The 15,214-nt window shown below is 52.6% G+C and overlaps 1 protein-coding gene across 7 annotated transcripts in view; it reads right to left on the reverse strand.

Moving 5' to 3' along the window:
- The window catches only part of Arap1 (ArfGAP with RhoGAP domain, ankyrin repeat and PH domain 1), a 57,942-nt gene that overhangs the window by 39,698 nt on the left and 3,030 nt on the right, over positions 1-15,214 (reverse strand). For 5 of the 7 annotated variants that reach the window (XM_057777235.1, XM_057777238.1, XM_057777231.1 and 2 more), the window contains exon 2: positions 1,999-2,062. The gene's annotated coding sequence lies outside the window, so the exon portion shown is untranslated. Of the gene's footprint in view, positions 1-1,998; positions 2,063-6,029; positions 6,062-6,836; positions 7,010-15,214 lie in introns of those variants that run through there. The other 2 variants (XM_057777232.1, XM_057777233.1) reach the window with 2 other exon arrangements.

Here is a 15,214-nt window from a genome sequence, read left to right on the forward strand (position 1 = left end):
TAGGGCATTAGCTGTCGTCCCAGCACTCAGGAGCAGCGTTCCTTCATTGGAAGCCAACCTGGGCTACTTGAAATTAACTGTATTACGGGGGGGGGGGGGGAAGGGGAGGGGAGTGGAGGAGAGAGAGAGGGAGGGAGGGAGGGAGAGAGAGGGAGGAAGGGAGGGGGAGGGGAGGAGAGGAGAGAGAGAGCGCACAAGTGGGCAAGTGAACACACAAATGTGAGCACATTTTTTAGTTTTTTTGTCAACCTGACACAAGCTAGAGCCACTAGGAAAAGGATGCCAGCTGAGGAACTGCCTCCATCAGATTGGTCTGTGAGCCGGCCCAGGCCACCGTGAGCCACGCCACTCCTGAGCAGGTGCTGCTGGGTTCTACTAGAAAGCAGGCTGAGCAAGCCATGAGAAGCCAGCCAGTAATCGGCTCTCCTCCAAGGCCTCTGCATCAGTTCCTGCCTCCAGTTGCTGCCTTGAGTTCCTGCCCTGACTTCCCGTTGTGCTGTAAGCTGTGAGATAAAACAGACCCTTACTTCCCCAAGTTGTTCTTGGTCATGGTGGTTATTACAGCAACAGACTCCAAACTAAGAGACAGAATTATGGGGGTGGTGGGGGATGATCTGAACAGAGAAGTCCAGAGGAAGGAACACACACAGCCTTTAAACACAGGACAAGGAACTCAATAGAATACAAAAGTCCAACAGTGCCTTCCATCCATCACACTGCCAATACGAACAACCTGAAAGTCACACCGCGGTCATGGGTAGGGGACAATGTCACAGTCACTGGGAGAGTGCCTCTGCTGCTGCCCTTTGACCTAGCCACACTGGGTCAAACACAAATACAGGCATTTACCCTGCAGTGTGACTGGCACCCATCCAAAGCAACATCTATAAATGGTTATCAGCCACCAAACTGTGTGAATTACAGAAAATGGAAAGAACCAAAATGTCCGTCAGCTGGGAAATGGATGACTAAATTATGGGGTAGTCATGCAATAGAATACATAGTAGTTAGGAAAAGGAGGAAGCTCCTTCTACACCGGCACGAATGACCTTGTTACATGAGCAGGAAAATGTTCAGAACAGGATTATAACATCCTGCCTTCTACACACAAGAAAAACCAACAACAGAAACGGCAAGTTGAATGCCGGGATGAGTGTGTTCACTTGGCTAAATGCATCTCCACAGAGACAGGAGACAAGGCCACACCAGAGAACGCCTCAAATGAAGGAAGTTAAGGGCTGAGGAGGCGTGAGGAAACAGGACCAGCTCATGGGCTTGTGTCATTCGGATGATCTTTTGGGGAATAAGAAAACAAGAATGTCTCCGGGTGGTGGTGGCGCACGCCTTTAATCCCAGCACTCGGGAGGCAGAGGCAGGCGGATCTCAGAGTTTGAGTCCAGCCTGGTCTACAGAGCATTTCCAGGACAGCCAGGACTACACAGAGAAACCCTGTCTTGAAAATTAAGCAAAATATGTTTAATCATAAAGGCAAGGTGCAGAGCAATATCATATAAACATCTGGGCTTCAGAAAAACAAAAGCAAAACAAACAAACATGAACACACATCTGAGTAGATAAACAAGAAGCTACATTAGGGGATAAATGGCATCTGGGGAGACAGGATCCTTCTAGATCCTTCTAGATCCTTCTTTTTGTGTCACAAACCCCACAAAATGAATTCTATTTCAAGAGAATGTGGGGCACAGAGTATAAAGGTGCTGAGTTCAACCACTAGGGTGGAAGGCAAGACAGACAGACTCTTGCAAGGTATGCTCTGACCTCCATACACAAGCCGGGGCACCAGAATGTGTAGGAATGGGAAAGAGACCAAAACTCAACAAGCAAGGAGGAAACACCCATCACTTGGCACCCAGCAAACCAGCCCGGGGCCCGGGCCTCTCCTTCTGCCCACAATCCCAGCTCCCCAAAACAGAATATAAAACCCCAGGTCTCAGGCTCCGCGAAACGCCCACCTCAGGATCCCAGCTCCCCACTTACCTGCCACCGAGTACACCGGGGCCTCCAGAGAGGTTGTTCCTATTCCCAGGGGCTCCTCATGGTGCTGCAGGGAGAGAGGTGTGGAGAGAATCCATGAGGCAAGTGATGGTAGGGGGAGGACGACAGGGAAAGGCAGAGGACTAAAAGGGAGGAGCAAACAAAGACAAGAAAGCAGAGACAGGAGGGATGAAGAGAGATGGAGCAGGCAGAGGGGAAGTTCCAGGGCACCAGGACACTGGCCATGGAGTCAGACCCCAGAAAGGCCTTCCAGGAGAAGGTGAGGGAGGTTCACGAGGTAGGGACTCCTACGGGGAATCTTGCTAAGAGACTGCACCAGAGAGGGAGACAAGCAGGGTAGGATGTGCTCCTTGGACCAGGTGCTTTCCTGACAGGAGAGCTGGGGACACAGGAACACAAGACTCTCCACTAATCCGAGGACCACGGAACAGGCTGAGACAGGTGAGGCACAGCTGGGGCACGGACATGGGACTAGAAAGACGAGGACAACGAGCCAATAGGGGAGTCCCAAGGGAAGAGAGACCAGGCTAGCCTCCGAAGGCCCAGGCTCTATGGAGGTGGGGTTGTGAACACAATAAAATGTACAGACCCCTCCCTGGGGCCCAGAGCAAAGTCAGGGCAGGGCCTTAGTAACTGCTGGGGCCCACACAATGGCTTTGGGAGCACTCAGGACCATTTATGTATGGCCACTGCTTAGAACAGAGTTAAAGCAAGGACACGGAGCTGGGGTGGGGGTGCCCATCTGAATTCCAGTACTTGGCAGGCTTAGGCAGGAGAACTGCCGTGAATAGAGGGCCACCTTAGACAACAAAGCAAGTACCAGGCCAGTCTGGGCTATGGAACTGACCCTATCTCAAAAATCAAACATAGTAACACCTTCCACAAAAACCAAACAAGCAAAAAACGGGGCACTTTATGGGAATGTGGGTTCTGGGGGTGTTTCTGCAAGTACACGGTCTGTGAGGGTACTGGTGCCAGAGCATGCAGTGTGTGGAGGTCAGGGGTCATCCTCCTGCACTGTGCCCCGCCCCCAAGCGTACAGCACCACATCCAGCTTGCTAGGTGAGCAGGAATGGAACCCAGGTCCTCAGGCTTACGTGGCACTTTACAGACAGCTGTCTCCCTGGGGATGGGGTTTTAAAGTGAGCATTTTTAAGACAAAACTTTAAAGATTTTATTGATTTTATGTACATAGGTATTTCGCATGCATGTATGCGGTGCTAAAGGAGGGAAGACGAGGGTGTCATAGACAGTTGTGAGTCTATATGTGGGCGCCTGGACTCAGGTCCTCTGGAAGAGCAGCCGGTGCTCTTAACTGCAAACCACCTCTCCAGCCTCTAAACAAATGTTCATTAACTGGAACTCTGGGGGAAGTGTTGGCTTGAATGGCAGTGCAGGATAGTGATGGTGCACATCTTTAATCCCAGCACTCAGGAGGCAGAGGTCAGCTTGATCTGCAGAGTGAGTTCCAGGACAGCCAGGGCTACAGATGCCTGGTGTCTGCACTTTAATTCATTTGTTCTTTCCATGGCCTGTAAGGCACAAATCACCCCTAATAACTTTCCAGAGATTTTTAAGGAAAAAAGAATACAAAGGAGCAGTCTCAACAATCACAAATCTAGGCCCTCCCTGTTCAATGCAGTAGCTGGCACAGCCAGACATGGCTTTGAACAATTGAAACATGGCCCCAAAATGAGGAGCACTGAACATATGGTATTCTGAAGAGAGTGGGAAAAAGAATGTATAAAATACCTCAACGTCTTTTTACTGATTGCATGATGAATAATAATATTGGGGATATTTAGGTTTAAAAATGCCATTAAAGGGGCTGGAGAGATGGCTCAGCGGTTAAGAGCATTGCCTGCTCTTCCAAAGGTCCTGAGTTCAATTCCCGGCAACCACATGGTGGCTCACAACCATCTGGATTGAGGTCTGGTGCCCTCTTCTGGCCTGCAGACATACACACAGAATATTGTATACATAATAAATAAATAAATATTTTTTTAAAAAAATGCCATTAAAGCAACGCGAAGCCAGGAACGGTAGCAGACACCTAGAATCCTAGCACATGGGATGTAGAAGCAGGAGGATTAAGAATTCACTGACTTTGGGTCCACAGTGAGTTTGAAGTCAGCCTGGGCTACAGAACAACATTGTGGTTATGACGATGATAATGATGATATTTAAAAATTTAAAACCGGGCAAGACAGATGACTCAGCTGTTATAGCACCTGCTGCCCTTACAGAGGACCTGGGTGCAGTTTCCAGCACCCAAACAGTGGTTCACAATACTCAGTGCCTTCTTCTGGTCTCCTCAGGTACCAGGCACGCAAGTAATACATGCACATACGTGTCGGCAAATGTTAAAATTCACTGCTCATAAATCATTGCTTTGTTTTGCCCGGGATCAAACCCAGGGCCTTGCACATGCCACTGAGGCTCCTGAATGCTGGGACGACGGAAGTGTGCCAATGCGCCTACTCTTGCACTCATGTGTGTGTGCGACGTGTGAGCATGTGCACATGCATGCCATGATGTATGTGCTGAGCTCAGAGATCAGCCCTGGGCATGTGTCTCCCATCTTTCCCTCCCACCTCTGGTGGAGCAGGACAGCACACACATGCACTGCTCTATCCAGGTTTGTTTGCTGTATTTGTGCACACATGCACACCTGCGTACATACTCAGAGAACAACTTCCAAGAGTCTGTTCTCTCCTTCCACCGCGTGCAACCTGAATTCAGGCTGTCAGATGGGGGCAGAGCAGGAACCTCGACTCACTGAGCTATGTAACCAACCCACGTGGCCAGCTTTTTACCTGGGTTCTGCAGATCTTGATTCAGGCTATTAGCCTTGTACGGCAAGCATTTTAATCATGGCACCATATTTCCAACCAGCTCTTGTACTGTCTACTGGGCAAAACAACTCTCCACTCTCATCTGTGCTCTCCACTCTCGTCTGTGCTCCCCACTCTCGGCCGTGCTCCCTACTCTCAGTCGTGCTCCCCACTCTCGGCCAGGCTTTCCACCCTTCTCTTAGCCATGCTGCCAAAGCAAAGATCTGGTATAAAGGAGTACCTGTCGAGGTCAGCTGACTGAGGAATGGTGATGGTCCTAACTCATTGCTGGGCAGGCTAAGGCTGGGAAACAGGAACCCACTGCTCTCCCTGAGATGAGTCTGGCCTCTCTCAAGTTCCTATTCCAGCACTAAAGGGCACTGGTCAAGGTCAGAGACCTGGGGACTGGGTGCTGATAGCCTTGGGGACAGTTCTATTCAAGAAGCTGGAAGCATAACCCAGAAGCCTCAAGGACACTGCCACCTGGGAACCACAGCTGGGGCCCTCCCCAGGCCAGGTCAGAGTTCTTCCCAGAGGTGGCTGTCACTGACAGAAGTCTGAGTTAATCACTGGGAATGACATCCTTTCTTTACTGAAAATCATGGTATTTTATGTTTTGTTCATCATGGATTCTTGACATGGGTTTTCACTCTTGCTTTGTTTTGTTTTTGATTTTTGTTTTTTGAGACAGGGTTTCTCTGTTTAACTGTTCTGAAACTCGCTTTGTAGACCAGGCTGGGCTCAAACTCACAGAGATCTGCCTGTCTCTGCCTCCCAAGTGCTGGGATTAAAGACCTGCGCCACCACCGCCTGGTTGGGTTTTCACACTCCTCTATGGTAGAGCGATTTAGCACCCAGCCCTCCCCTGCTCTGCAGTCACTCTCTGGGGACCAGAGACCTTGCTGAGGATGTATCACTGTATAACAATAGCACAGCCACAGGTGAGGGTTCATACCACCCCTCCACCCAGCCAGGTTTGCACAGCCTCCCTCATCCCATTTCTGCTCTCCCTTTCAGTACTGCTTACTAGACCTGCCACCCGCTGCCACAGTTAACGGGGCTCTCTGTGCCCTGGGGCTCCTCAAGCCTGTCATTTGCTGCAGTTGGGCCCGGCCACTATGGATGAAGAAACAGACACCACAGAGAGGAAGTGACTTGCCCAAATGCTCAGTGACATACCTCAAGCTCCAGACCCATCCACAGCTCCTGTGTCATTTCCTACATCAGCCCAAGCCTGAAATAGGGGAGCCCCCAAAGTAGTCAGCTGACAATGAGTAAATCAACCACCCTGTCCCCTCTCCAGGCCACCTCCTCCAGAAAGTCCTCCAAAACTGCCCTTGGCCACTATGCTTCCGCCTGCTCTCCCTGATTGCTCTGTGAGGGTCTGCCTGAATCTTGCCTTCAGCATCTTCTGTGACGGCCCGAGTCTGCCCCTCTTCCCAAACCCACCATCCATAGTGGAGCTCAGGAAATTTAGTCCCACTTCAGAAGAAAGAATCGTCTAAAATCTTTGATCCTTGCCAGCCAGTCCTTCCTTAGATCTGGCTTGACTCCCTCTTGCTGGAGCCAAAGCTTTCACCTTTTTAATGACCTTATCAGCGCAATCCCAGGCAGAGTTTGAACTCACTGTCCGTTCCTGGCCCTGCGCAACATCTCAAGCTTGGTGTGCCTACCCACTAGTGACTAGTGACGCCAACTTCATCAACCAGCAAGGCAGCCCAGTAAGGCAGCCCGGTAAGACAGCCCAGCAAGACAGCCCTGAAAGGCAGCCCAGGAAGGCAGCCCAGTAAGACAGACAGCCCAGTAAGACAGACAGCCCAGCAAGACAGCCCAGTAAGGCAGCCTACAACCTTGACTTCCTTTCCTCTGCCAAGAGTCACTGTCAGCCCAGCCCCTCCCAGATTCCCATCTCTGTCCCCTTAGCTCTTACAGTGATTCCAAGACCTGGGTTCTACCCCACGTCACATGGGTAAGGTGGACACTTACCCAAGTCCCCTGCTGCAGCCCACAGAGGCTCTGTGAAACAAGCAGGAAGGCTTCCAAAGCCCTCCTACCCTGCGCCTGGCCGGGTGGAGACGGAAGGACACTGTCCGGGCGGCCGGTAGAAGGGAACTGAATGTGCAAGGCCCAGGGATCATGCAGAAAAGGCCCAAGTACACTGGAGATGAGACAGTCTAGTGAGGAAGGAAGAGAGGCACCCCAGAGGTGTGAGCCTGCTGGCCCCGTGGGTGTGCCCCTCTCTGGAAACCTCCCCTTGTCTTCTTTGCATTCTGATTTGCAAGTGACTCAGGCAGTCAGCGCAACCTTAAAGGTCCTGGCTCCTCCCACTCCGAGCTCTGGAGGCTGGTGACCAAGTCCCCTTACATAGGACTCTGCTCCAGGTTCAAGGTAAGACCAAGCCCTGGAGAGAAGGGAAAGGTAAGGCAGTCCCAGGCCTATCTGCGGCCCTAGCTCTCCTTCCCTCCCTCCCTTCTGCAGTCCCACCCTTGCCCCAAGACTCCAGGTTTCCCTGAACCATTCAGGTGAACAGGGACCCCCAATGTCCAGCCCTCAAGAAGCCCTTCAGCTCTGTCTCCACAGGAACCACAGCTACACACTCACCTGGATCTACAAACCACACCCCACAGCACAACACAAGCACATCTGTGCCTGCCTCCTTAGCTCCCTAGGGCCTAAGGCCTGCCACTCACCCAGCAGCTGCTGGGAAGAGCTGCCTTCTGCCTATAGAACCCACGCTCATATCAACAACTCAAGTCCACACAACTGCCCCAGAACCCACACAACTGCCTCAGAACCCCACACAACTGCCCCAGAACCCACACAACTGCCCCAGAACCCACACAACTGCCCCAGAACCCCACACAACTGCCCCAGAACCCACACACAACTGCCCAACAGTTCTGCACAACTTCCGTAAAACCCTGACATGCCCAACAGCCACCCAACCCACGCCTGGTCCAGTAGCCAGGTAATACCTATGGCATAGCCACCGTCCTAGGCTCCAGATGCTCGCCCGGGGTGTCTGCAGGACTGTGAGCTTCCACTAGCAGGCAAGAAGCTTTGGAGATACTTCCTGTAGCTATGAGGAACTGGGTGGGGGCTGGGCTCCCAGTTCAGAGGGTGCAGAAGTAACCCCCAACCGTGCCAAGCTAACTCCCTCTGAGTCAAGGCAGCAAGGGCGGGGGGGGGGGGGGGGAGGGGGGTGCACAGCAAAATGGACCCCTGGACCAAGAAGTTATTTCCTGCCTTTCAGGCACTGCAGCTACGGCGTGCAGGCCTCATGAGGGCTCCTCCCAGCTGTGTCTGCCCTGCTGACTCTCCAGGGCTCCAGAATATTTTGTCAATCCATCTGGACTGAGGCCTGTTTTCTGGAGGTCTTGAGTATGACTGTGCCTCCCAGGGGGCTCCCAGCTTGGCCCCCATCCCCACCTTGGATGCAAGGTAATTCCAATTGCAAGCCTAACCCAACCTTGCTCTGCCGCCTGCCCTAAACCCTGTGGCTATCCCACCCTAGGCCACAGTTTGCCCTCTATGGAGAGCTGGGAACCTAGACGACCAGACTTTCATCTTCTGCTCACTCCTCCTCAGTTAAGGTGGTCACTTCCTGTCCCCAGTCCTAAGGCCATGACTGGACTTGGTGTTTGGGTTTGTGGTAAAGATACACAATACCTAATATTCTTGGGTTCCTGGGCCACTAATGGGTCTGTCACCCCAACTCCAAGGATGTCCTCTGAGGAGTGTTGTCCCAGACGCCTCTGCTACAAGGAACTCACTTCCACCATGGGCCTATACCTCAGGTACTCCATGCTCCAACACACAGAACTCACCAGCTCCCCACTGCTCCCCTTAAACCCTAAACCAGGTGGGGCCCTTACACAAAGGGTGCCTCTTCCCCCAGGACCCCCGACGCAGCTTGGCCCAGCTTGGCCGATGTAGGACAGGCTGGGAATTGGTCCTTTCCCTTCTGGCTTTCCCCATGCCCTCCCCCAAGGCCTCAGACAGTACACAGAGGATATGGAGAAAGGTTCTACATTGTCACAACCTTCTTATAGCATCAAGCTAATGTCAAGAGGGCAGCGGACAGTCCCTGGTCATAACTAACCGTGCATATACGCACATGTGTGTACTGCTGGGGTCTTAACCCAGGAACTTGCACACGCTAGGCAAATGCTCTACCACCGAGCCACTGAGCTACAGCCCCACCCTCCCGTCACCATCTTGAAAGACTTTCTATAAATCCCATGTCTGCGTTGTTAAAAGGTTTGAAAACTGTGTCACTGCTTCTACCATTAGAACGGGGCTGGGGGTGAGGTCGAGCTCTTGCTGCCTGGCACACTGGAGTCTTGGCTCGGTTCCCTTTCAGCAGGAGGCCAGAGGGAGATGGCATGCTTTTCTTTCCTGAGGCAGGTTTCACGTGTCCTAGGCTGGCCTCAAATTCATTACGTGGCCCTGAACTTCAAATCCTGTCTCCGCACACCACCACGCCCAGTTTACAGAAAGCCGAAGACACCCAGGACGGCAAGCATGATGGGCAAGTGTTCTAGCAAAAAGCTACATTCCCAACTGTGATGTGTGTATTTTAAATCACCAGAATTGAATTCAGGACTGGGCACAGTGGTAAACTGAGTCAGGAGAACCAAGAGTCGGAGGCCAGCTTGAGCTAGCATCCAGTCTCAAAAACAAAGAGGGCTGAGGAGATGGCTCGGCGGGTAAAGCACTTATCACATACGTGTCAGGGCCTGAGTTCGAATCCCCAGAACCCTCATAAAGCTAAGTGTGGCAGCAGCATGCGTCTGTAATCCCAGCACTCTAGGCAAGATGGCTCAGACCACAGGCAAAGGTGCTTGTCCAGCGAGGCCTGATGACGCAAGTTTCACTCCTAGAACTCTTGTGAAGGTGGAAGGAAAGAACTGATTCAGTAAAGTTGTTGTCCGACCTCCGCACGACCCTGAGGTGTCTGTACCTCCCCCACAGATCATCATGCGCGCGAGCGCACACAAACGCACACGTGCACACACACACACACACACACGTCATAATAAAATAAATAAAATTTAAAGTAAAACACAAAAGGTGAGAGTCACGGCAGCTTGTTCTCAGTACCAAATACAATGTAACCTCGTCCTTCGTGATTTTAAATATAACACAGTCAGACTTGATTTTCTTTTCTTTTTTAAAAATATTTGTTCTTGTTATTTTGAGACAGATCTTCTTATAAGCAACTCTGGCTTGCCTGGAATTTGATGTTTGCCAGATTGATCTCAAACCTGTAATTCCTCCTGAGTACTGGAATTACAGAAGTGAGCCACCACACCCTGCAATATATAGAGACTGCTAGGGGAACTGTCATAAATGAACTTGCGACTATCCTGGGCCCTCTGGCCTAACAGAGATTCACATCCCCCCCTGCCCCATCTTGCACAGTGAGGTTGGGCCTGCTAAGTCTCCACAAGGAAGCACAGAGGCCGGCCCATTAGCGAACCCCAGACTCTAAGGACCCTTGGTTTGTCCCCTAAAACAGCATGTGACCCATCTCAGGCTCAAACCTCAAACCAGAGCCCCATGCCCAAGCCCCACCCAGAAGGAGGTCACACAGGGAGGAGGCATAACTCTCTCACTTGCAAATGCAGAAAGCTGGAAGTCAAAGAGCTAGTTTCAGCCGGTGACAAAGAGCTGCGGAAGTGTTTCTCTCCGACCCCCCATGACCCCGAATGGGCTCACTCCTATTCCTAGCCATTCCTACAGGTAGGTTTCCCATTCGTGACCCCTCAATATTTTCCCAGGGCTTCGTGCTTTTGCTACCCTACTAGGTAAGGCCCCTATCAGAGCTATAGCCACAGCCCTTGGCTGGACCCTACCATGTCTCTGCCCCTGCCTCCCTCCTCCTCCACTGCTCCACCCCCTACAGCACAGCCCAGAGCCCCTGGACCAACAGAGTTGGTCTCCTAACTGCCCTTTTTTCTGCCCCCCAGTCCCTGGGTTTCAGCCTTCCCCATTAGCATACACCCAAGGCTGCCCCATGCTAACACTGGGCAGCTGAGCATTGGCCTAGCCCCCCCTCTGTTATAGCAGAGTTCTCCTTGGGACTGGGGCTTCCTGCCCCTACAAGTGCAGGAGCTGAGCAAGGTGTGGCCCAAGGTGCCATAGCACGATTCCAGGAAGATCCTCCTGTGACTGCTGCACCCCCACCAGGGGACCGAGAGACTAAATGGGGTAGAAACAGGAAGCCACTGACCACAGGAGGGAGGACGGCACAGAGATGACCACAAGATCACAGGCAGCGGGAGGGGACAGATCAGGGTCATCCACGCTTACATAGTAGGATCTACAACGTGTACCCTGGTCGGGGAGGGGAGAGCTGGGCAACCCAGGCACCCGCCCATGAGGAAGGGACCCCAGGAAATAGAGACCGAGACCTGGCGTTTTCTTAGAAGTTCTGGAACAGAGGCTCCCGAAAGTGACAGCTGAGATACAGGAGGAGATCAGAGGGTTAAGTGGCGGGCGGGGCTGGTGAGGGTGGGAGGTGGGCGAAGTCCTATCCTCGCTGCTCTGCATCAGTCTTCCTTCACAGAGTATTCAAAGACTGAGTGCACACTGTCCAACAAGCAACCCCCACCACGCTGCATGCCCTACCCACAAGCCTCGCCCCCTAGAAAGCAGGTGGTGTAACCCACTTTACAGATGAGTAAACTGAGCCTCGGGGAGGTGAAGTAACTCACTCAAGGAGACACAAAAGTCAGAATCTGAGTCAAGGGCTTCCCACGTCCCTCTGTCCACTCTTAATAATTTATTTGTTTTTATTTTATGGTGTTTTGCCTGCATGTATGTCTGTGTGAGGGTGTCAGCAGATCTTGGAGTTACAGACAGTTGTTAGCTACCATGTGGGTGGTAGGAATTGAACCCAGGTCCTTTGGAAGAGCAGTCAGTGCTCTTAAATGCTGAGTCATCTCTCCAGGTCCTCTTCCCCGCTCTGATCTCCTCAGAAGGGACAATGTATGTGAAAATGGACAGGCCAAAGGAGGACACAGGAAGGGCAGGAAGGAAAGAGAAAGCGAGTGTGTGCAGGCTGTGCAAGGCCTTGGAGGCACTCACCTATAGCTGGGCAGTGGTGTGCATGCAGAGGCGTGGGATCTGAGTTCCAGGACAGCCAGGAAAACCAAAAAACTAAAGTAAATAAAAAGACACTGATCTGTACTGTCCAGACAATGGTGAGTGACGAGTAACCGAGCACTCAGAGACAGAAGGGGTCTGTCACATCTGATGTGTGCATATGGAGGCCGGAGTTGCACCAAGTGTCTTCGTCAGTCACTCCCCTCACTTTCTGAGAGGGGAACCTGAAGCTCCTCCTACTCAGTGCCAGGGTACCAGGTGCACAGCACTGTGCCCAGCCTTTTACATGCTGGAGATCCCAACTCAAGTCCTCATGAATACACACCAGGTACTTGACCAATTGAGTCATCTCTCTAGCCCCAGGAATTCACAACCACTCTGAGACTGCTTCCTTGTTGTCTGTACTATGAATTTTTTTTCCTTTTTTGGGGGGGGGAGCGGCGGTGACAGGCAGAAAGAGGAGGTGTTGGGTTGTTTGTTTGTTTGCTTTTCCCCCCAGTGTTTGGTCTTTGGCAATCACCTCCCTCAGCCCCAGAATGAAGACACGCCACACACATACCCAGCCCTGGGACAGCGTGGGCAGGGCGGGATCTACAGATGTCTAGGCTAAGAACAGGAGCCACCTGGCGAGATGACACAGAGGAGAGTTGGGTACGGCAGCCGTGAAGTCCACGTCTAGGAATCTCTCAGACATAAGGTTCTGGGGTCCCCTGGAGCCTTCTGTAGCTGTCCCAACCTGTCTTCCCAAGTGGAGCTGCCCAGCCACTTCCTGCTGGGGAGCCCACACACAGGAGAGATGCTGGCTCACACCACTTATGCTGCCCACAGCCTAACAGGTCCTAACACCTGGCTCCCGAATCTGAGCCCAGCACCCTCCTCACCTGCCTTGGCCCCACCCTCCACAGCCACCCACTGCGCAGGCGACTAAGACCCCAGCCCTCATTTCCTTTACCTGCTGTCCCCCATAGCCATGTTTCCTCCCAGACCTGGGTTTACACAGCTCCCTCTCCCCAGCTTCCCCAGCTCCCAGGTCACAGTCACATCATACACTCTCTCTCACCCAACCCAGACGGGGCCAGGCTCCAATTCCCCTATATCTCAAAGGTGGCCCCCAGTAAAAGCTCCTAGCTGGAGGGGCATGGACCACAGGAACCCAGGTCACACTGCGGGGCAGCGGCCTTGCCACCACATTCTGCTGGTGCCTGCCAGAGTTCTACCTCCTGCCCTAAGTTCCCAGCACTCTCCAGACACGGACCACCGGGTTCCAGAGAGACTCTGAGAGAACAACGGCCTAAGCAGGGCCGCAGGGCAGGGCAGGGCCGCAGGGCAGGGCTCAGCAAGCCCACAGCCTGAGCTCTCTGACTCCCTTCAGGAGACATAAGAAATACCGGAGCAAAGCCCTGCAAGTGGGCCGAGCGGCACTGAGAAATAAGGGGCGGGGCAGGGATTCTTGTTTGATTGACTGAAACATGGTCTCAACAGTCCAAGCTAGCCTCAGACTTCCTATGTAGCTGATGATGACCTTAAACTTCTTTCCGTATGCATGGTGCATGCCTGTGTTTTGAGTGTAGGCACGCACACCCTGGCACATGTGTGGAGGTCAGAGGTCAACCTCGGATGCCGTTCTTCACCGTCCCATCTGCCTTGTTGGAGAAAGGGTCCCTGGCTGCTCTCTGCTGCATGGGCCAGCCCTCAAGCTTCTGGATTCTTCCGTCTTTGCCTCCCATCTTCCCGTGGAGGGCAGGAATTACAGGTGAATGTGTCACCGTCGAGGGTTCTGGTGATACAAAATCTGGTCCTCCCACTGTTTTACCCACTGATCCATCTCTTCATCCCAACCTTAAAATTCTGATTCTCCTGCCTCCACCTACCAAGGGCTGGGATTACAGAAATCTTACCATACTGGTTTTGCTGCCCTGAGGGTTGAACCTAGAGTCTAGAGCATGCTGGACAAACACAAAAATGAGTTACCTAAATGAGGGTTTTATTTTCATTTTATGTTATCTGTGTTTTGCTTAAATGTATGTCTGTGTACCACTCAGAGGCTGGGAAGAGAACATCGGATTCCCTGGAACTAGAATTACAGACAGTGGCAGCCACCTTGGAGGTGCTGGGATTGAACTTGGGTCCTCCGGAAGAGCAGCCAGAGCTTTAAATCATTGTGCTATCTCTCCAGACCCAAAAATGTGGGTTTTCAGGCCACAAGCAGTACAGTCAGGTAAGTGTGTGTCCTGGTCCGGTCCCTGGATGTCCCTAGCCTCAATGGGTCATCTTTAGAGCAGAGGAAGAGGCAGGGGGAGGCGCACTCCACTCTGATGGAGAGGGAGACTATCAGCTGATACCCTGGCACCCCTTCACTAAGCAAGCAGGACCCTCCCAGCTCTGTCCTTCAGAGAGACTGGCATCTTAATTACAAAACGACAGGGCAGTCCACTGAAGTCAGGGGCTGTGAGTCTAATCAGGCTCACACGTCATGGATACAGAGCAGGGCTCCACCTGCCGCAACCCCTGGAACACTAAATGCTAAGTCCAATGACAGAGTGTACCCCATCCCCCACCAAGGAGCTTGCCAGCCAGAGGGTCTTCTGGGAAAGTCTATATACTATAAGGTACAGGTCTCCTTCTACAGGGGCAGGCCCCAACCGGTGTGGTAAAAACCCAAGGCCCAGCTTCCTGCACCCAAAGGCATGACAGCATGTCTTCTCAGTCCCTGACTCAAGCCTCTGGCCACCACCCCTCTCTGGAGGGCCGTCCAGACCCTCATCTTTTGCAGACTTGAGCTGGGTCTGCTGAGCCACCCTTCATGCTGTTTCCGATGTCCACGGAGCAACGCTTGCTCTACGATCCTTCCAGCCCCTAATTCGGGTTCCCCTCAACTGCACCCTGTGTTCATGGGGCTTCTCTTCCATGAGTGTCGTCAGTGGTCCCACCCCTGAAGCCCCACCCCTGAAGAAGCCCCACCTCCGAAGCCCTCTATCGCAGGACTCCTAGGCTGTGTGCTATCACCAGGCCCCAGGGCTGGTACTGTGGATTTCGAGAACGGGAAGCAGCGGGCGTGCGTTGTCGCACAAGCCTGGAGGCCAGGAGGGAGTCAGAGCCACTGAATAACCCACAACGTTCTGTAGACCTCATTGTGGCCATAGTGTGGCAGAAGGTTTAGTGTCAATTCCAGGTGACCCACCCCAAACCCAAGCTTTGTAGTCCCCTGCTATCTCAGCTTTTGGGAACTTAAAAGTTGACTGCATAGCAAACCG

This window comes from Chionomys nivalis, chromosome 8 (assembly GCF_950005125.1).
Source record: "Chionomys nivalis chromosome 8, mChiNiv1.1, whole genome shotgun sequence".
In the NCBI taxonomy this organism is placed as follows: Eukaryota; Metazoa; Chordata; class Mammalia; order Rodentia; family Cricetidae; genus Chionomys; species Chionomys nivalis.